Raw genomic sequence first — 22531 nt, 5'->3', positions numbered from 1 at the left:
CCAATTTATCTGTGCGTGAAGAGGAACCCACACAATTTTCGCTTACTGTGAACACAAATCACTTCAAACTCCACCAATTTGAATAATCACTTCTGACTGTACTTCAATGATATTTACTTCAAATTGTCTAAAGTGGTTCAATGGGAATAGTTTATGTTTAAGTTCATTCATTTTTATTTATTAATCTTTCATTCATACAATATTTCACATGAAATCACATGGTATTAGGTGGGAGGAGAGAGTGAGTTTTGTACAGTATTCTCAACCAACAGTGAGATCATTACTTTCAACTGTCAACTTTGCATAAAGAGTAACACCAACGCTCCCTATTCAAACCATGATGACAGTTTATAAGTGGGTCTCACACGTCACAACCAGAGAGTATAGAATATAAGAATGTTACATTGCACACTCTCTGGTCACAACGCTTTTCGATTCAATGCTTTAGAATTTCCACAGTTCTCGCGCATATTACTCTATTAGTGAGGTCCACGTTATAATGGCAGAGAAGAAAGATAGGAAGGAAAACAACGTTGCCGTTCCTCTGTGTTGTCAATGCCTTCTATAGACGATAGCTGATACAGGTTTATTGATGTGATAGTATTTATTTATTTATTTATTTATTAGATAGAGCGAACAATACAATAGTCGGAAAAGAAAAAACAGGCTATTGCCCAAAACTTCTTCAATTTCCTGATTTTGTCACAAATCGTCCAAATATTATGTAGGTTATGTTCACTTCAATTTCAACACCAAATCTTCAATCTGAAACTATTAACTGTTCATTCTCGTTTAAAATTAAACAGTTTTTATTAAGCAAGAAATGATATTTTTCAATAATTTAATAATGAACTTTCATTATTAAGATGAAATATTTTGTTAAATAATTATGAATTCTACATTGTTAAAAGACGATCTGGCAACAGAGCAACGCGAGAGAGATAGCGCTATATCCGCTTTGTTGAATGATAGACAAGAATTACAATACCATTGCTAAACAAACACCGCCATGATCATTGGGACTGTTGTATAAATTAGAATATTGGAACCGTTTTGGGCTTATAAGCCTGTGGTACTTATCTGTAAGTTGTGTAATTCTAAATGTTTAAATAAATAAATGAAAACGTGGACCTCACTATAGCATGTGTCATTCTAATTCTTTTCGAGAAAGGTAGATCAGCGATAATAAATTATGCTAACAGTCTCCTCTCACTACTAGCACTCTCTCACTCACACTCACTCACCAGTCATACTCTCTCCCACACTCACTCTTCAATTAATACCCAGTAATATTCTCTCACTAACTCACTCTCTTATGAATAGGTTCTGTTCAAGAAATAAAATATCCTTCACTTATCAACTGATGAAAGGATCAACTGATATGTTTTTAGTTCAATTTTCCCATTTTATAATGAACTTTGATTTGCTTATGCCGTGCGTCAGTTATCAATAGTTTGTCATGATTATCAAAAATTATGAAGACCTGTAATCAATTGATATAAAAGATATAGATCATTGATATTGCTAAAGTTTAAGCCGTGCATCAGTTATCAATAGTTTGTCGTGATTATGAAAAATTATAAAGACTTTAAATCAATTGACAAAGAATAATATAGATTATTGTTATCACTACAGTTAAAGCCGTACGTCAGCTAGCAATAGTTTGCCATGATTATGAAAAATTATAAAGACTTGAAATCAAATGCCAAAGGAGATATAGATTATTGTTATTACTCAAGCTTAACGAATCAGGTATCAAATTATTTTGAGGATGGAACAGAAATTCAGTTTATAGAGAATAGAGTTCATGTATTGTGTTCAAGATGGCATTTCTAAAACTTGACGATATAGTTAAAGCTGGTAACATTAATTTTTTCTTTAAAAATAAAAACATTTTAAGAAACCGAACAAAGAATTCAATTTATCATGTTAAAGATGAATCTATCAAGTGTTAGAAATTGAATAATAATTATTATTAAGAGTTGACTTCTTCCGATACTAACAATTTGCGATAATGATAATTAGGGAAATATAGAAATCAGTGAACGCGTGACCTGTAAACTTTAGCTATTGGATTGGAAGGGTGGTCTCTCAGAAACCCAGGTCTCAGAGAAACAGCTGGTCAAAGAGAAAAATATACATTTTTTACTGCGTATTGCGAAAGACCTTCCAAAAGAAATAGGTGCAGCCTATCTATGCACATGTGCATCTGAGCAGTGACCACACACACTCACTTGAGTACTACTATATCTACATGGATAGTGGAAATATCTATATTTTAATAAAGGAAAGAACTGGAGTATACACGTAAGGAATAGGAAATTCAACGAATGAGGCATCATCACGTCTGAACTATTGGACTGATTAACTTGAAATTTAGAATTTAAATTCTGTATTTACCGAGTATGAATATATTCGCCTATTCTCAATTCTTCAAGATTTCATTATGTCAAGTTTACAGTTTTTTATTGGACCCTTGCGGAGCACGGGTTACCTACTGGTCAGCAATAATTTCAACCGTCGATTTTTTCAGTCTTATACATTATTACATTTCACTTTAAAAGATATTCCAATGTTGAGAATGAATGCTAGCCGAATTGGAAATAGTGAAAGAATAATCTGAAAATCGATGAAGAAAAAATATAAGCTATACTGTACTAGACCTAGAAGAGCAACACAAAATAAGCAACGTTCATAGACAAGAGGTGGTCAACCAGCAAGGGTGGTCAAACATAACCCCCAAGGGATCACTCTCACCAACTTCCGACCGACTTTTAGCTTGTAAATCGCGTGTAAGTAAGAGATAACAAAAATCCTAGATCTACAAAAAATGTACTGCAGTCAAAGTAACAGAGAATATAATGGACAGCGGTAACGTATCACCCACGTTGACCTTCTGATACTAGGGGATTTCGAAAGGTTCAGTGACCTGACAATAGAAAGGAGGGTTGAGGAGTCTGTGCAAAAACTGAAAAAGGGAAAGATGCTGGCCAAGGCCACTCTAGATGTTCTTTCATCTAGTGTAGCCTTGTGCTGGCTGTTTAATATTATACCCTTCTCTAAAAAGAAGAAGGGTGCGAGAGGGCGAGAGTGGAAGAGAGAGCGTGTGAGTGGGACTGACAGAGTGGATAGTGTTTTGCAACATACTAGTCTAGTCTGTCAAAACAGTTTTCACCTTGTTATCTGGAGTCAGAAGAAGCACAACATGGAACACCATCATCACACCTCATCAGCACCCTCTTTTTTATGCTTCCAACTACCTACTATCAGCTGTTTCGGCTTTCTTTTCTTTTTGGTACTATTCAAGGCCACTATAGATGTTCATCTAGAATAGCCTTGTACTATTGGAATAGGCCATGTAACAGAGTAGAGATAGAAGAAGCAAGAAACGAAAAATCAAATGAGAGTAGAAAGAGAAAGAAGGAGAAGACCGAGAAGTGGATTGAAGATGAATAGTAAAGGAAAATACACAGTAAAATAATGGGACATTGACCAATTATAATTAATTATTAATATTTATCATGTTGATTAAGATAATCTTGAAACCGTATGCTGTACAATTCACTGACACAATAATTTTAAAAGTAGCTACAACTACTTGATGAAAATAAATAAATAATAATGCCAAACTAGACCTACTTCCTTTCTGAAGAACAATAATTATTACTTTAAACATGTTTTGAATTGAATGGCAATCAATAGTACTCAGACATTCGACTATTTCAAATGAGAAAATTATTACTGTTCAACATAAAACCCATCACCATAACCTGTACTACATTCCTTTATTTTGAGGAAGGAGTTTATACAACATAGTTTGAGTATGAGTTCATACAACATGGTTTAAAATATTTGTAACACATATGCTCATTCTTATACAGTATATTGCTCTATTTTCTATTATGATTGAGATAAATACAATGCACGTATCTAGATGAGGTAGGGTGGGATGATTGATTGTTATTCATTCCCTCGAAATCATTTAAATAAACGGATGAAGGTGGGAAGGAGAAAGAGGAAAGAGGAAAAGCTTGTTCCGCATAATAAGTGATGCCTGTAGCTGTATGCCAGCGACCACATAGTAAAAAAACGTAAGTTTGTATTATGTGGTCGCTACTGTATGCCTGGTTACCATCAGTGAGTATAGAATGTATTATTCCATACTCACTGATTACCACAGGTTTATATACAAAGATTATAAATTGCAAGCTTTTCATTTTATACTCTCTGGTTATATCTGATACTCAAATTTCTAGAAAATAGAAGCGAGAATAGAAATTATGTTCGTTCGGTGTTGATACTTCTATCAATAAGCATTATCACAGATCTAACCCTTTGTGTTATTAGTTAGTTGTTTCCAAGTAGTTTCTAAGTAGTCTAATTTTTTTAGTCAGTCTCTATTACATTACCAACTAGTAGCGATGTCGTGACAAATGCGCACACATTTTATCAAAGGTTCAGGAAAAGATATTAGACCGACTGGAAGCAGATTTAGTATATTCATAGTAGTGCAATATTTTTAATTGATTCAATTATCCATTTATTCTTGCACTCTACAAGAAAGTTTTTCTCACTGTTGTACAGACTAATAAAATAACAGGATGTTTTCACGAATGAATATTGTTATTTTTTTCAATTACATTTACAAAAACGGCGTATGGAGTTTTATTTTTGTTTATGACTACCATAATTATTAAAGATGACATTATTTTATCGTATTTTTGTCTATCAAAGTACGAATAATTTTGGTATCATCCATCGGTAATCTATGATGAAAAATTTCAAGGTACAAATTGTAAAAAATTGCACATACCGGGAAACAAGGAACAATATTGTAGAAAATTGTACGTACCGGGAAATTAGTGGTGTGGGTTATGTTACAGTTAAAAATGATGTTTTTGTTTTATTTTTGTTAATGAATATTATATTATTACCGTAATCATAAAAATACTTCCACTCATATTTTGTCTGTCACTGTGCGTATTTGTCAAGTAATCGTAACGATCTATCCATTTCTAAAATCTTCCACACGACTTCATATTCCCTTCTATTCAGTGGTGGAGCTATAAAATTGTCTGTGTTCTTGCTACACACAAGCTGAAGGTATTTTGGGTGGTATATACCGTGATACCCTAGCCCTACGAGAAGAAGGAGAACCCAAAAAAGTCAAGTTCAGTGGTTTTCCACGAAAAATTATTGAAATTACCAACTAAATAAAAAATATATAAATAAATAATAATAGCCAAGTATAATATATTATTACAATAGTTACGCTAAACAGTAAGCGTGTAACACAAAATATCATTTGTGTCAAGAGATGTGAAATACTGTAGTTAAATTTTAGAAAAATTTTCCAGTGAGAATGGAGTGAGAAGACGAAGTTGTTTCTTGCGTCACTTGGCAACTTGCAAAGACAGGCTCAGACATGTAGAAATTTCAAGGCCATAAGCTGTGTCAACAGTGCAGAGACGATAACAGAAAATGGCTCTCTTGCTCCGATATATATTTTATTACTTAAAATTACAGGCTATGTCTAGTCATGAGAGAAATATGTGCTGTACTGTCTCCCACACTCAAACTGGATGTTTACTCGTTAAATGGCTATTGAATTCAAGTTTGAGCTCCATTCTTTTGAAAATAGCTTATCGATTGCAAGGAGGAAATCGAACTTTTAACAAAGAAAAATAACTCGACTTGTTGAAACATGAAAAATTGATCAATGAACTGTCCCGTATGCGATATGCAAGATAAGATATATACTCCAAGAGATAATATTGTTACCAGCTTTCCAGAAAATAATGAATCTGTATTCTAATATAAAATATAATTTTCTATAAAAAGCTTAATAACTGATATTATTAGATAAGATAAGATATCCATTTATTCAATACATCATAAAATACAATAAAATAACCTGTTTAACATCATCATAGAAATATAATCTAGAATAAGTTGATAATAGACTATTAATATAAAAATCTATAGTATAAAATGTAGTAAAAAAATATAGTACGAAATCATGGTCTTGTACCAAATAAAACTGTAGAATTTGACAATATATGTGTGTTTTTATTTTATTATGGAATCTTTATTTCATTATGGAACGGTTCTACAACATTGACAGTGATTCAGTCGAATTTCTAGAATAAGTGAGTGAGAAAACCCTCACAACAATTAAATATAAAAATTAGAGAACAGAATTAAACCGAGATATTCAATGCAATGTTCCTATACTTGTATTTACACAACTACTTCAGATAGTACTTCAAGGTATCGTCAACTCTATAATAAGATTTTTCTACAAGAAAGCTGTATAATTATCATTCACTCCTACTTCCCAAGCCTGTAGCTTATGTAAGAATCACAATTTTGTAGCATCATTACAATAAATTTAAAGGAATTGATCCACATTATTATTTTCAAGACTACGTTCTTGGAAACTCATGACTACTGACATTGTTTGAGGTATATCGATTTGGATGCTATCACTTAATATTTTTTTCAACATTGACTCTTGTGGAAACAATAAGGGCCGGATTCCGAGCTCGGGATTTAGGTAAGTTCATCCAACTCGTCCGGCTAGACATCCAACATTCGACCCAACATCAACAACCACATTCTTCGAATCCAACATTGAATGTTGGACCTCAAGTTGGACAATAGATCAGATAGTGAATTTCAGTGATTTTTTTACTGCTTCTTCATGAAACTTCCGTCTAATACTGTCTATTGTTCTTTACTCTTTGTTCACTATGCACGATAAAATTATTTTTCTATTACTTCCGGTTACTTCCAGACAAGTTGAAGTTTTGAAATTTTAGCCCATGAAAATCAATTTCTAAGGGCCGGTTTCCGAGCTCGGGATTGATACTAAGTTCTAGACTTTAAACAACTGGAGTCAGAAAATTGGCTTTCCGAAACGGGTCGTAGTCATAGTCAAAGTCACGTTAAAATTAAGTTTCGAAACTAGAAAATTGAATCCAAAATAAAATGAAGAGAAAATATTGTGTTTCTGCTATTTTGAATTATTTATGAATGTTTCATTTCGTCTAGGAAAAACGTTTCCAATTATAGAAATGAGAAAATAAAGATTTATCTTGCTGCAAATATTTACTGTGACTACGCCCTGTTTTGGAAAGCCAATTTTCTGACTCCAGCTGTTTAAAACCTAGAACTTAGTATAAATCCCGAACTTCTAAATCCCGAGTCTAGAACTTACTGTAAATCCCAAGAGTATACATTTCAAAACTTCAATTTGTCTGGAAGTAACCGGAAAGTAATAGAAAAATAATCATTATCGTGCATAGTGAACAAAGAGTAAAGTACAATAGACAGTATTGGACGGAAGTTTCATGGAGAAGCAGTAAAAATCACCGAAATCCGATTTCTTGTCCAACTTGAGGTGGTCCAACATTCAATGTTGGATTCGAAGTCTGACCAAGAATGGGGTTGTTGATGTTGGATCGAATGTTGAATGTCTAGCCGGACGAGTTTGGTGAATTAGAGACCCAACACATTCAACATCAAAAGGTCAACCACGTAGCGAGTGTAGTTGAAAATAATAATATGGATGGGGATGTTGGACTAACTCGTGGACAACCAGTCGTGTGAGTGGTAAACAATCAGACTTGTGGTCTTACTGCCAGTTCAACATTGTTGAACAAGAAATCGGATACTGAATCGTCCGCTTTACTACTGATCATGCTACTAAACGGAGCAGCTTATTACACAGGTAATCCGAATGATTGGATGAATAAAAAGAAACTTAAAAGCTGAACGTTGCAATGAATATGAGTGCTCAAGAGTAACGTGTTAACTACAGTAAATTATAGAGTTTTTCAAGGAAACAGACAAAAAATCAAAGAAAATTCAGAAAAAAGTTATCAAGATAATCAGACTCGAAAAAAAGTTATCAAGATAATCCGACTCGAAAAAAAGTTATCAAGATATTCAAGACAATAATCTACTGTACTTATAAAGCAGGAGCAGCAACCTATATTTTATTTTAGAGAATTAAATTCAAAATGATTATGTAGTAAATTCAAGACATTTCATAAGATAATCACGTTTTGTAATGTATAGGACTGTTTTGTCATAAAAATGAAGTTTATCTCAGATTTCAGGTCATTAACGCAAAGTTTGAAATAGAACAGCTAGAGCACGCGCAGACAGATTTTAAAGCACTTACAGACACGTTTTGCATTGCTTTTGCGATGACGCAGCACGCAGTGCAATACAATAGCAACTTTGACAGACGTATGGAAATTATTAATCAGACGAACAATTGTAGCTTAGTAAGTCACCTTTAATCATTTCACAATTTTCATTTTCTGTACTGCAGACTCTGCTCAAAGCTCAAAGGAATCGTGACAAATAATGAAAATAATTCTATGCATTATGTTGTCTTTCTCATAATACACTTGAGTTTTTCAGGGAATTATTATGCTTAATCATTGATGAGCGAATAGTTTTTATTGAACGGAAAAATCCCAAAAGGCCTGGATAATATATTGAAAAGCTTTGAAAAACCAACGTTTTTCTGCTGACTAATAAAAGGAAATAATTATCCTGCTCCCTTCACAATATCTTTTGAATCAGAATATATTTTTATTGTTGAATAAAATCTAACCAGTTTCAAGTTTATCATGATATATGCCTAGACTGAAGACTTTGGACGCATATAAGAGAAGTTTCCCTAGATATTTCTAAAACTTTTGATTTAAATTTTTTCACATCGTTGCGTTCGGAAGTTTTTCGCCCAACGTTACTAGTCTGGATAATCTCTACTATAATACAGGAAAGAGCTTGCTTATACACGTTGGGTTAGGAAAATTATGTTTGACGCATCATCACGTCTGAACCACTGGACTGATTAACTTACAAGATTCTTATGACATATTTGGACATATTTTGGATGGTTATAGGCCTATTTTCAATTCTTCAAGAATTAATAACGTCAAAATTTCAGTCTGTCAAGTTTTGAAATGAAACCTTGCGGAGCACGAGTTACCTGCTAGTGTTGAATAAAACTATATTTATTTACCAATGATTAAAACACAATTATAAAATGGTTGGAATGGAAAAACAGGCTTTTTGCTATTCCCGAATTTTGATTAAAAACTAGCCCATGAAAGGTTATGTTTCGTCAACACTTTCGAACACAGTTCATAAATAAATTATTGACAAGCGTTAGCGAGTTCTTACTTTTAACTTGAAGCCAAAGTCGTTGTCCGTCTGTATGTTTGTTTGTATGTTCTACAATAACTTTAGAAAGAATTGGTCAAACAACTTCAAATTATGAACACATATTCTTCAACCCTTTTTATAGATCAAGTTTGTTGGGCAACAAAATTTACCGACTCCTTCATCCTTTCTCAGGATATATCAAATAACATTGAAAGTGCAAAAGAAATAAATAATGTTGTGATTCATCAATCAGTCAGCTGAAGAATTCATTGCATGCAATTACTACAGTTACAGTTTTCCATTCATAACATCAGCTGAGGCTATTTGGGAGCTATCACACAGACAATCCTTCATGCGCTGACTGTACTGACACATGATTTCAGCTTGTTAATTACACAACATAATTCACAACTTTTACATCAACAGACTGATATGGGTTGACATATCAACGTGCGGTTTTCACCATTCATTTTGAAACTCTGTATCGAAATCATTCATCAAATGACCACCTTCTCATTAAAAAAAAATGAATTTGGATTCATATGAGGGTCATAGATGTTGAAGCGACAAAGTAATTTTTGATTTTAAATAGATTTTAAATTTGAGACCTACTATCAAATTATACTTGTAAAAGAATTATTCAACTGTTTCCATAATTTTCACCAACTCTGTATAATTAAAAAATGCGGGTTTCAAAATATAACAATACAACAATTCATGAGCGAGTTCTCCAACCCAGGGGGTCACAAGTAATTTATGAATGGAGTTCATGATGTTATTGTATGAATGGACATTGGAGCAGCGACCACATCATACCATATTTGTATATGTGGTCGCTGCATTGGAGTTCATTATGATTGTCTGGATGGACAATGGAGTACTCTTATTCTATAAAAATAGTTCTTGAAGTTGACTTTCAACTCAATTGTGAATTTTCTTGAAGAGGCTGTCTTGAATCGATGCAATATATCATAATTGCTATAGTGAGGTCCACGTTTAGCAGTGGAGAAAGATAGAACAACGTTGCCGATCTTCTATCGTATCAATGCCTTCTATGGAGGGTAACTGATACCGGTTTATTGATGTAATATTAAGTGTTCATTCTCCTTTAAAATAATCAATTATATTTTATCAAGCAAGAAATAATATTTTTCAATGATTTCATAATGCATTTTCAGTTCATTCCCGTTTAAAATAATCAATTACATTATATCAAGCAAGAAATTATATTTTCAAATGATTTCATAATCAAGATGAAATATTTTGTAAATGAATTATATTTTTACATTGTTGAAAAACAATTTGGCGACAGAGCAAAGCGAGAAAGAGATAGCGCTATCCGCTTTGTTGAATGATAGACAAGGATTGCTAATTAAACACTGCCATTATAACGTGGACCTCACTATAGGAATTGCAGCATTCTGCTACAGACCATCTCTCAGTTCATTTACAGTGAGATTCACTTAAGACTGTCAGCAAAAATTTCGTAGGCTGATAAATAACAACATCAAAACCTCCCACTCAAACATTACTGCCAATAGCAAGCTGTAGAAGTGAATTTGACATTTCGATTCAAGTTTGAAGGAGGAAGTGTTGTATCATTGATAATAATGAGTGTTCTATATAAAATATGAAGCTGTGTATGAGATATTGACAACAAATTTTTTGTTTCGGAGGTCTATTTATGCGATTATAGATAGAATATAATATTATTATTGAGTATAACACTTGGAAATGGTTGAATGCTTTTAATGAATGCATTGAAAAGTGAGACATTTGAAAACTAGAACGAGAACTAAATCCTCTGTGCTTGTGATTTTGTGAGAATGATAATGATACAAATGCATTGGCAAGCTTAGGAATGTTCTGAACCACCGTGATTCATGACTGATACTCAGCAGAGTGGGCTCAAATAGCCAATGCGCCTGCAACGAGAATAGCAGACGCATGTGAGTCAATATTCTTAAAAGTTTGTATCTTTCGAAGAGTAAAATGAATTTTTGGTACAAGACCTCATTCAATTAAAATTCAGGAATCAATTCATATGAATCAACAACACTTAGACCTATAGTTTAAAATGGCATTAATGTCCGAAGCATGTTGGGATAAAATAATTTAAATGGGTCCTGATATTTATATTTTTATTTATATTAAAAGTAGCCCTAAAGAAAAAAGACACATAGTTGCCTACTGAGTCGTAGATCCAATAAGTATTTTTCGGTAGTCGTCAGGCGTGCGACTGACTGATTAAAGCAAACAACGAATAAGTGAGCATTCTGTACAAAAACAAAGAAAACAGCTACAGACAAAGCCAGTACGCCTCTTCATCACGGAAAGCAGCTAACCAAATCCCCTTTCCTAATAACAAGCCGGTTCATCCTCTTCTAATCCTAGGACTGCAGGTGAGAGAGTGTAGAAACTTAAGAGAGAGAAACCATGGCACACCCTAACCTGAGAGTAAAAGACTCGACTCAAACTTGAATACATAATTTTTTCGAGATCATGTTTTGTTGCAATGTTAACTATACTTCTCCAAAAGCATTACGAAATCCAGTTGCAATAATTGAAGTGTCACCAAGCGGCAAGAAGTCATGTGATACTTCGAGCAAAAGCTGTAATAATTCATTCTTCAGTTACAATATAATCTACTACTTTCCACAATTCACAGAATGCAACATTTTCGTATGCAACCAGAAATGTTAGTTAATATACTCTCGATCCTTCAGAATACAAATATTAAAAGTTTCACTTCCAATAACTTTATAAAATTTCACAGAATGAAATTCATATCAATTGTTGATTCAAAACATCAATCTTGATGGATCATTTCTATGCAAATTATTGAATCAACTATTTCAATATCACAATGAACCTGATAAGTCTCATCCATCTTTAAATGTTTTCAACCTCTTGATACAGTAGAGTTATTAGGAATAATATGTGAATGTGAACGAATGGGAATATTTAAATAATTTATTACTTTTCAATTCCTCAATGTTTCATCAGTTACGAACTACTAATTCAATCACTAGGGCTGCTCCAATATTTATATATTCATTCAATTGAATTTATCGGGGTTTTAGAATTTTACAGCTTAAATAAAATTATCTAACAGGTGAAAGTTCTTATTTGGTGAGACCCAATGAACGTTTAAGACGACAGTGCAATGACATCATTTCAACTGTGGTTGAAATGTTGTGTTAAATGGGTCTGAAGATTGTTGAGAATCAAGAGTAGAAGTTATTTGGTGTAATCTTGAGATTAGAATTATAATATTATGCAATCCAGTGGCGTATTCTCAAGGCTAGCTGCGAAGCCGCTAGTTTCAATAACTAATTTATTATTATCCATCCTATCCTATTATATTCTAATCGAGCGATTTCTGTATATGGTTATGTGATTATCTTGTTATGTATTTCCAACGGATCTCGAAAACGGCTCTAACGATTTTCATGAAATTTGGAACATGAAATTTGGATTTAAAAATTCTATTGCACTAGGTCTCATCCAGGGAAAACTCGCTGAAGGACATGAAAAGGATAATAATTATTCATCATTCGAAAAACAGATGTTAATTTCATGGTCTGTCGATAACAGAAGATGTGGGAAAGAGACAGAATTATATTCAACTTTCAACTATTTGCAATCAATCAGCTTATTTCAAGAGAAAGAATATTAATCGACTTGATCAAAATAATATGATTTGTTGACATAACATGGTATACCATTGTAAATTAGAGTATATCATAATATTCAAAGGTAATCATCATTTCACAGTTTTAAGTGATTAGTGAGTGTTATTTTGTTATTCAATTTGGTTTATCAACAATCTAAATTAGAAATTTTCTGTTTCCAAATGTTCGGACTGAAAATTGGACCTGGATTCAAGTGTATGGTACATAGCCTACTTTTTGAACTATTTATAGTGTATAAATAAAAATTCAGGGAAGGAACAGTTTCGGGCTGTGCCTGTTAGTCCTTTTCCAATCAGTTTGGAGAATTGTGTTTTGTTTATCAATAAATGACGAGCGAAGCTCGGTGCCCAGATATTATATTATTCAGAGAGGTAGAAAGTTTCGTAAAAACAGTAGTGGCTTCTTAATGTTTCAACTCAAATGAAGGGTGTGTGTGTGTGATGCGGCGCGATGAGGCCGTATACGCAAAGCTGAGCACTAGTCTTTCGGCCTATAATGACAATGTTATTCTCAAAGGAGGAGGGGTGGAGTGAGTAGGTTGCTTTTGCATTGCAGTGAATCGGAGGGAAAGCTTTGCTGATGGGAGAGCATGACTTAGTCCGAATATTGGCGATAACAGCCGACTGAAGCCGATGCGAGTTGAGTGCTGGCTTGAAATGTTATTGTTTGAGGTTATATTTGGTTTTGGCAGTTTTGGTTCGATCTGTTGAAGCTTATTTCTTTTACATGTTTGTTTTATTTTCAGTAGCAGGTAATCCGTGCTTCGCAAGAGCTATTTGAAGCACAAATAGGTTGAATTTAGTTTAATATTTCCATGCTGATATTGAAAGTATTAACAGCTGTAATAAATTACAATGAAGTAAAAAGTAAATTCGTATGGCTTTTGTTGGTGGGGAATCCCTTGCGGGAAGGTCCCACCGCCTGAATATATAATTTAAGCCGTCAATGGGCCTTACGACTGCCATACTTCAGCCGGGACCGACGATTGACGTGCCCATCCGATAACACGGGAGTGATCTGGTTTAAAAAATGTTGGTAATGAGAGGGTTTGAACCCGGGATCTCTATGCTGCTACGCAAGCACTCTTATCAATGAAGTTTTTTGACTTTTGAAAAGGTAAGTTTAAAATTAATGTGCGGAGAGTTGGATTTGCCAGGAGAGCAAGCCCTAGGTAAGTTTTGAGGCTACGCCACTGATGCAATCTAGATTAGATCATACTACACATATATACATTTATGAGAAATTGAAAATCAAAGAAACCTTTATCTTACACTTAAATATACAATTATTGTTACACATGGGTTATACTAAAGGCTCATTCATACTAAAGCTCTACAACTCTGCAAAGACTGTATATGGATTTTTGAAAAACATAGGTCGCCTGCTGTTTCATAATGAGACAATACACACCGACATCCATCCTTCTGCCTGCAGACGTGCCAAGAAGACTGCTCGCAGGCGGAATTAGCTGATATTCTCCAGCCATCCGAATTGACGTTTTTGATAATGATTACTCATCAAACACCTAAATCACGTAAAAAAAGATAGATCATTTCTGATTTCAGATTTGGGTTCAGCGCCTTGAAATAAGAAATTTTACTAGCGTTTGCTTGGAAAGAAGATGGAAATTAAGGAATCGGCTGAGATTTTTAAGGGGAAAAAGGTTCACAGATGTTTTTGGTGTGGTGTGGAACTCTGCGGACGTCCAAACATCTATCTGTCTGCTCACATATAACTGTGACTGCAGTTAGAGAGCTTTGGTGTGAGCAAGCCTCAAGATTATACAGTATTTGAAGTAGGGCGTTAATTGTGATAGATGTGGAAATCCAGGAGTCCGTTTCAATCCTGTCTGCTTTTGTTGAGTCGTTGGCAGTGAGATTCGTGAAATACGACACGGTCACAACCTCACGGGTCATGGATGAAATTTACATGACTCAGTGAGGAAGTTACCAGGCCGGACATCACAGACCGTTGTTGAGCAGTCTTCAAACCTGTGATTGGATTGAAGCTGCGTTTTCGTTTGTGCGTAAATGCCGTCGTCGACCACGACAGGGAGAGCATCTCAGATTGTGTAGATTTCAATTTGTCTAAATAACCTCAAAGATAATGTTCAATTATGTTTTAATGAGGGAGGTTGAGTTTATACTTTTAAATGGCAATATGATGATACTATTAAAAATGTTTTTATTCTTGAATAATAAACACAAATAATGAAAAGATATTTGATCAGCTGTTTTAGCACACTTGAAATTTGGACAATATGAATGTCAATAATGCTCGTCTCCATCGACTGCGGAAGTTTACGCACAAACGAAAATGCACCTTTATACTGTGAATACATTTGAAAGATGAAGACGAGTGAAATCTAGACCCCAAAAAGTTTACAATTCAAGCCTTACTTGTTCGAGTTTATTATGTTATTAACACGTATTCTTATGTTACAATAATACTTGAAATGAGATGAATCTCTGGAATGTTGTGTTTGACTACGTTTACACGGTTACGTCCAATGAGCGATTTTGGGGGTTAACAGTCCGCTGAGCGATCCATTGTTAAGAATAACAATAAGGATATGCCGACGCTTTGAATGGGAGGACTTGGGTGTCATTAATAATCAGAAATAGTAATGGAGGAAGGCCACAAGCTTATGTGTATACTCGCAATACGATATTGATGATGATGATGATTGAATCAGTACCTACCACCTTCCATAAAAAGGAATCAATTGGCAAAGATCGAATAGCTTTCAGCTTCGAACAGTTCCAATTCATCTTCATTATACCCTATAATATGTTTATCCATAAAAATGTACAATTACAAGTTCTATCAATCATCTGCATCTCTTCAGGTGAATGAGTAACCCTACTGCAAATAGATTAGGTATAAAGTATCTCACAGATATCAAGAAGATTTAAGATCAGCTATCACTAATTATACTACCCAAATCGATTTAAGATCAGCTATCACTAATTATAGTACCCAAATCGATTTTTTCAAAGTTGCACAGACTTTTGAGAACAGTTTGTAAATAATAATGTTACTAATTACTATCACCAGTAATAGTACCCAAATCGATTTTTGAATTTCACCAGTAAAATGTTTAGTCAGTTGCAAAGACTTTTGAGAACAGTTTGTAAGTAATATTGTTTATTGGATAAAATATTATTTAACAAGTGATTCGTTTTTATGGAAGGTGGTGGTGATAATTCAATCATTATCATCAATATATCGTATAGCGAGTTTACACATGACATTACCCATTTAGCCTTTCTCTGTCACAGTCCCTGATGATTAGTGACACCAAAGACCTCTCATTTTTAGCGTCTGTCTATCCTTATTATTATTCTGAACATTGGATCGCGTGTGGACTATTTTTTCCCGAATCGCTCATCGGACGACACCCGTTTACACACCCCAGTGGTGAAACCAAACCGATATCTCCCACTAAAAATTAATAACAATTATTGTTAAAACAAATTTGCCAATGATGACCGACATATCGAATTTCCAACTATTACGAATATTTCAGGTGTTTCATCAGCTGATTTACTTATTCAGCTTTTTATGACGAAGACTATTTGCATGCAAATATGCTATTTTGTAGTAATGAAAATTAAGTTACTCAAAAAGACATGCCTTTTAGGCCGGTCATCACAGATCGTTTTTTTTTTTTTTTTTTTTTTTTGGTAGAGAGTTAGTGGGGAGGATATTTTTAATATTCTTTCCGAAGAATGGACATTGATATGTCCAAAGCTTCGCCAATTTATGTAGATGCATAACAATATAATTACTATCTATAGTTATTATATCACAAATTGCTTTTTCATATCATATACAGTTCAATAATTATTTTCTTAGTCTCTATTATGTAAATTCATCTATAATTTTGCTGTATTGTAAGCTATTGTATATAAGTGTATAAACCAGTATATATTTTAATCTACATAAATAAAGTACTCAATCAATCAATCGTTGTTGAGTGTAGTATACAAATGATGTACGATCAAAGGCAAGCCCTTCTTGGGTCACTGTTGAAAATTAAGTGACCCAAAGAGGACCTATCTCAGGCCGGTCATCACAGATCGTTGTTGAGTGTAGTTTGAAAATGATGTACGATCAAAGGCATGCCCTCATGGGTCACTGATGAAAATTCAGTGACCCAAAAAGACATGCTTTACACAAATGATTTACAATTGGAATCAACAAATATAATTTCAATATTACATTTTTACATTTTAAGCAACATTTTTGAGCGAAGCAGAAATGAAATGAATCAACTATAAATTAAAAACAACAGGGGTTTAAAGAGGTTTTTTCTCCCACTTCTGACCGACTTACTGCTTCTAAGGAAGTTGATAATAGACTAGTTAGAGAATACAAAAATCGCAGATCTACAAGTTCACTACAAGTTCAGTGGTCTGGGGTTACGTGTAACTACTGTTGTCTTTCTTGGTTTAAGAACAGTAAAACTACACACAATGATTAAGCAATAGAATAGTACAATACAGGAATTAAATAAATGAGTAAATTATAAGAGTTATAATGCAAAATAATGTGAAGTATTATTATCTTTGGTCATTCCTAATAGACCATCATTTAATAAAACTATCTACATATGTTCTAGAAAAACTCTGTAAGTCAATTTTTTCTTATATTATATTATTGTAGTTTATTAAAAATATAGGGTCTTAAGAGTAAAAAATCTTAATCTAAATATTAATCTTAATACTACAGAAGAAACTGTCTTTTAAATTCTTTTACAATCCAAGTGATTGTGTTATATGCAATCTGCCTATTTCAGCTTTGAATTTCAAATTGAATTTCTCAATAATTTGAAGCAAAGTATAGTTTTTTATTGATGATTGATGCATTGATCACGATTCACGAATAGAATTTACGAATCGATATTCTAGAGTAATTTCCTCATATTTACGTTACGTAAGTTACATAACCTTTAGACTGTGTATTCAAAATTAAGGAACACAATTTTTGAACTCGCAGCTCTTCTAATAAGGATGTACAGACCTGAACTAGACAGGGGGGTAAACATATCAAAAGTCCACACTCCTACCCCCTGTGCTAAGGGGGTGGGGGTGGTGGTTTGGAAGTACTATATTTTGGTTCTCTTCACATATTTCAAACAATATGCGTATTTCGGAAATTTTTTTCGAATACGAAATTAAAGCTTACAAATTAGCCTACAAGTTTCAATTGTAACATTTCCCCATATCTCTTTCAGTTTTCTAGGTAAGATGTCCTGTCACATTTTGAAGAAAAACCCTAGCTACCGGCACCGATTTTTTCATATTTTTGACCTTATAACTTTTTAACGATTGATTGAAACAATCCATACTAATCATGAGCTCATAGAGCATCATATTCTCTTCAATTTAATGTATTATTTCAATATTTTATGCATCTCCCTACGATTGTTGCAGCCGTTATAGTGTTGATTGTAAAATCTTCAGTTTAACAACAACAGATCAATTGACAGGGAAATTTAGAGGGAACGTTTGGAACACAATATTTGACTTTGTTGCTTTGTTTGTACTTGTAAGAAGGTGAACATATCAAAAGACCTCATCCCTATCCCTTGTGCTTGAAGGACGATACAATTCTCTTCAATTTGATGTATTATTTCAACATTCAATGCTTCCCATTAATTGTTATTGCTTTAGTGTTGAGTGTGAGATTCTCAACAAGTGTCAACTTGATGGTATTCCAATTTTAGTACAGTGGTTAGGGATGAGGTTTAGCTCATAACTAGTGTTAATGAAGCTGCAGAGTAAAAAATTGTGTTCCAGATATTGAGTCCAAATTACATTGTCAAATGATCAATTATTGTTGATGTATTGAGAAATTCACAAACAACACTAAAGCTGCAATATAATTGATGTAGAGCATAAAATGTTGAAATAATACATCAAATTGAAGAGAATTGAATCCTCTACAACCCAACGTTCAGTACTTATTTTTTCGATGCATTGTTGAGTAATAAGCCCTGAAAGTGCAAAAAGTTGAAAGAAAAACTGTCTTTCCAAAGATTTTACACTTTTAAAAGTAAATATCTCTAAAACTGAAGGAGATATAACTAAACTCTACTGAACAAAACTTGTAGGAAATTTATGTAGCTTTAGTTTTGTTCAGTTAGTCATGTCGCTGAAATGCATTGTTTCCAAGATACATGCGTGTAAGCCAGAAATGAAAAAACGAAACTTTTAAACCACCCTCAGCACAAGAAGTAGGGATGAGGACTTTTGATATGTTTACCTCGTAACTAGTCCAAACAAAGCTGCTTAGTCAAATATTGTGTTCCAAACGTTCCCTCCAAATTTCCCTATCAATTGATCTATCTATTGTTATTGAACTGAAGATTTTACACTAAACACTTTAACGGCTGCAACAATCGTAGTGAGATGCGTAAAATGTTGAAACAATACATGAAATTGAAGAGAATATAATTCTCTATGAGCTCATGAATAGCAGGATTTCTTCAATCAATCGTTAAAAATCTATAAGGCCAAAAAGATGAAAAAATTGCTGCCGGTAGGATTTTTCATCAAAATGTGACACATTCGAGAGCTCATACCTAGAAAACTAAAAGAGACATGGGAAAATTTTACAAATGAAACTTGTAGGCTAATTTGTAAACTTTAATTTTGTATGCAACAAAAATTTTCGAAAGACGCATATTGTTCGAAATATGTGTAAAAACCAAAATATGGTACTTTCCAACCACCCCCACCCCCTTAGCGTAGGGGGTAGGAATGAGGAATTTTTATATGTTTACCCCCTTACTATCCTTAAAAGAGTCGCGGGGTCAAAAATTGTGTTCCAAACTTTTCCCTCTATAATCTTCTGTTGACTGGAATATTTGAAAAAATCTGGTGTGGTACACTCACACAACTTTCCTTGCTCATTGAAATGTACGCCTCATTCTTAAACGATAATAATTTAGGGGGATAACATAATGACGATTGGCGGCAACATATCTGAAACTACGTTCAGGCTACCGTATATGTGTATATAAAATTGTTTTCAGAGTACTTTTTCCTTTGAATAAATTGTGAAATCCGATGATTTTTCAAAGTCTTCAGAACAGCTGTTCTACAGATGAAATATCTCGACTAAGTTATGTGTTCTTTTTGTAAACTGCACTACCTACCTACCTCATGCATGAGAAGGAGGTTACTAAGTCCATTACTCAAGGATGGGGTGGACACCCATTAGTTTCCCAGGAAGGAGACTCATGCCAGTTGATAGGGCTTATAAATAGCTATCCATGTTATAGTATATTGAAGAAAATCGTTTGTGCCGTTTTCGAGAAAATCATGAAAAAAATGGTTTTTTAGTAATTATCCGCCATCTTGAATTGAATTTTATTGAATTTCTTTTTGTCCGATCCCCAAGTAAAAAGGACCTTAACTTTACAATTTCAAGTCAATCAGTTGATTAGGAATGGAGTTATCGTATTCACAGACATACACACACACATACAAACACCCAAAAATCTTGTTTTTGGACTCAGGGGACCTTGAAACTTATAGAAAACTTGAAATTAGGGTACCTTAATTTTTTTGGAAAGCAATACTTTCCTTGCCTATGGTAATAGGGCAAGGAAAGTAAAAATATTGTTATCATGAACCAGTGTTTCTCTTAAAACACTATTTTTCAGTGTTTTCTCTGGATTGTGCTTTTTTTATTAATAGGTATATTAATTAGAATAAGAAGATATCATTCAAAACAAATCATTATTCTCTTCAAAATGAATTCAAATGCACATTGGACTTTGCTAATGTAACTCTATAGTGAGGTCCACGTTATAATGACAGTATTTGATCAACTTTTGTGTTGCTATCCTCAACTATCATTCGACAAAGCCGGTGGTACTATCCTTTTCTAGGTCCACAACGGTGCCAATTATGTTTTTGACAGTGTATAAATATGATTAATTAATGCAGAGAATCGGCATCGCTATTCTTCTATCTTTATCCACACTGACATAATAACGTGGACCTCACTATAGGCAACCTTATCACAGCTTTTAGGAACAGTCAAACTTGTCAGAAATATCAAAATCTGGCTAACCTGGAAATTTTAAAAATTCTTTTCCAAAGGCAAAATCATTGATGGTTAAAACTAGGCTAACAACTCAATCTGACTTACAAAAAATAACTACCTACGGTACAATATTTCACGTTTATTAAGGCCTACCAGAAAAAAAGAGAAGCGATTGTATAAAAATACCCTTTTAACCTACAACATAAAAAGGAAAAATTGGAATTTCGAATAATAATTTCCGTTTTTAAACGACTATAACCGATTTTCAATATGCTTAATTCAAGTTTTATAGTTAAAAAAATCCCTTCAAGTTTAATAACTGATTTAAAAGAAATCCGTTATCAGAGACTTGTCGTCATGCATACAAGTCTAGATGCTCTACTGTTATTCTAAATTATAGTGAATAATAATAATTATTATCATATTATAAGAGTTTCAAACTTACTTTTGATGAGCGGAGAGGAAGAACTCTGCAGGGCTTGCAGGCTCATGGAGCACTGTACTCTGGAGCCTGAACTCTGAACACCCAAGAGGGAACCGACAATAACAAAAAACACTAACCGTCAAGCCGGGAGAGCTCAAATGAAGAACGTGAAGTAACAAGTTGAAGTGGCTCCCCACTCCACTACCTATAACTGGACCACACATGCGCAGAACCCCACTCATAACCAACAAGAACTACACGGTCCTACCATATACAGTATGCACAACCACTCCACTCCACAAATCATCCCTTCCACCAACCATGAACTGTACGTGCAAGTAGCAAAGAGGAAGCTGCAAATGCAACACTATGATGAAAATTGATACAGAATAGTGACGAGTTGTGTATCTCGAGAAGCATGCTAGTAAAGCCTTGTACACACGTCCGTACAGATTCGCGCGAACAATCGTATGTACACATGCCTCGGCATTCACTGTACGTCCTTGTGGACGCATTCCACGTATGCCTCGGCATTCAAAAAGCTATCTGATCTGCAGACTACACAAAGACATGGTAGATGTAAATTTCCACATCATGACAACAATGGCGTCATTCCATCATTGAAGATAATATTATTACAAAATGCAGCTGTATCATTTATTTTAATGACTTCTATAATAAAATCAAAAATAAAACTTAACAAACGATGTTGGTGGGTTGAACGATTGTAGGTTGAAGAAAGGAAATAAATTGCTACATGACATAAGATTATGAGATTGACAATTCAAACTTTTTTGGGATGTCAAAACATTATTTTGTTAATATACTGAATCTAATTCAACTAGTTATTCAAACAAATGATACCATTATGAGGAAAGCAATAACTTTACAAGAACGATTGGCCCTAACTTTGAGATTCGTGGCATTAGGCGATTCATTTGTTGGTTTCCAATATCTATTCTAAATCTCGAAAAAGAAAATTTCTACAATAATTCCAGAAGTTTTGATGATCTAATCAAAGCACTTAACACTGTCCCACAAAATTGACAGTCTTCTTTAACGAAATTAGCCATAAATTGAATCAAATACTAAATTGCTGTCCACTTTAAACTAACTCTGCTCATACACATGACAAAACAAGATTCTCCAAAAGACTAGCTTCAAG

The 22531-nt window shown here is 33.8% G+C and overlaps 1 protein-coding gene across 1 annotated transcript in view; it reads right to left on the bottom strand.

Moving 5' to 3' along the window:
• Positions 1 to 21543, bottom strand: part of LOC120354691 — a 129087-nt gene extending 107544 nt beyond the window's left edge. The window contains exon 1 of the mRNA XM_039442108.1: positions 21388 to 21543. The gene's annotated coding sequence lies outside the window, so the exon portion shown is untranslated. The remainder of the gene's footprint in view (positions 1 to 21387) is intronic.
• Between the last annotated feature and the right edge of the window lie 988 nt (positions 21544 to 22531).

This window comes from Nilaparvata lugens, chromosome X, assembly GCF_014356525.2.
Source record: "Nilaparvata lugens isolate BPH chromosome X, ASM1435652v1, whole genome shotgun sequence".
NCBI classification, from domain to species: domain Eukaryota; kingdom Metazoa; phylum Arthropoda; class Insecta; order Hemiptera; family Delphacidae; genus Nilaparvata; species Nilaparvata lugens.
The sequence above is the reverse complement of the archived record's forward strand: the minus strand, read 5'-3'. Positions and strand labels throughout refer to the sequence as shown.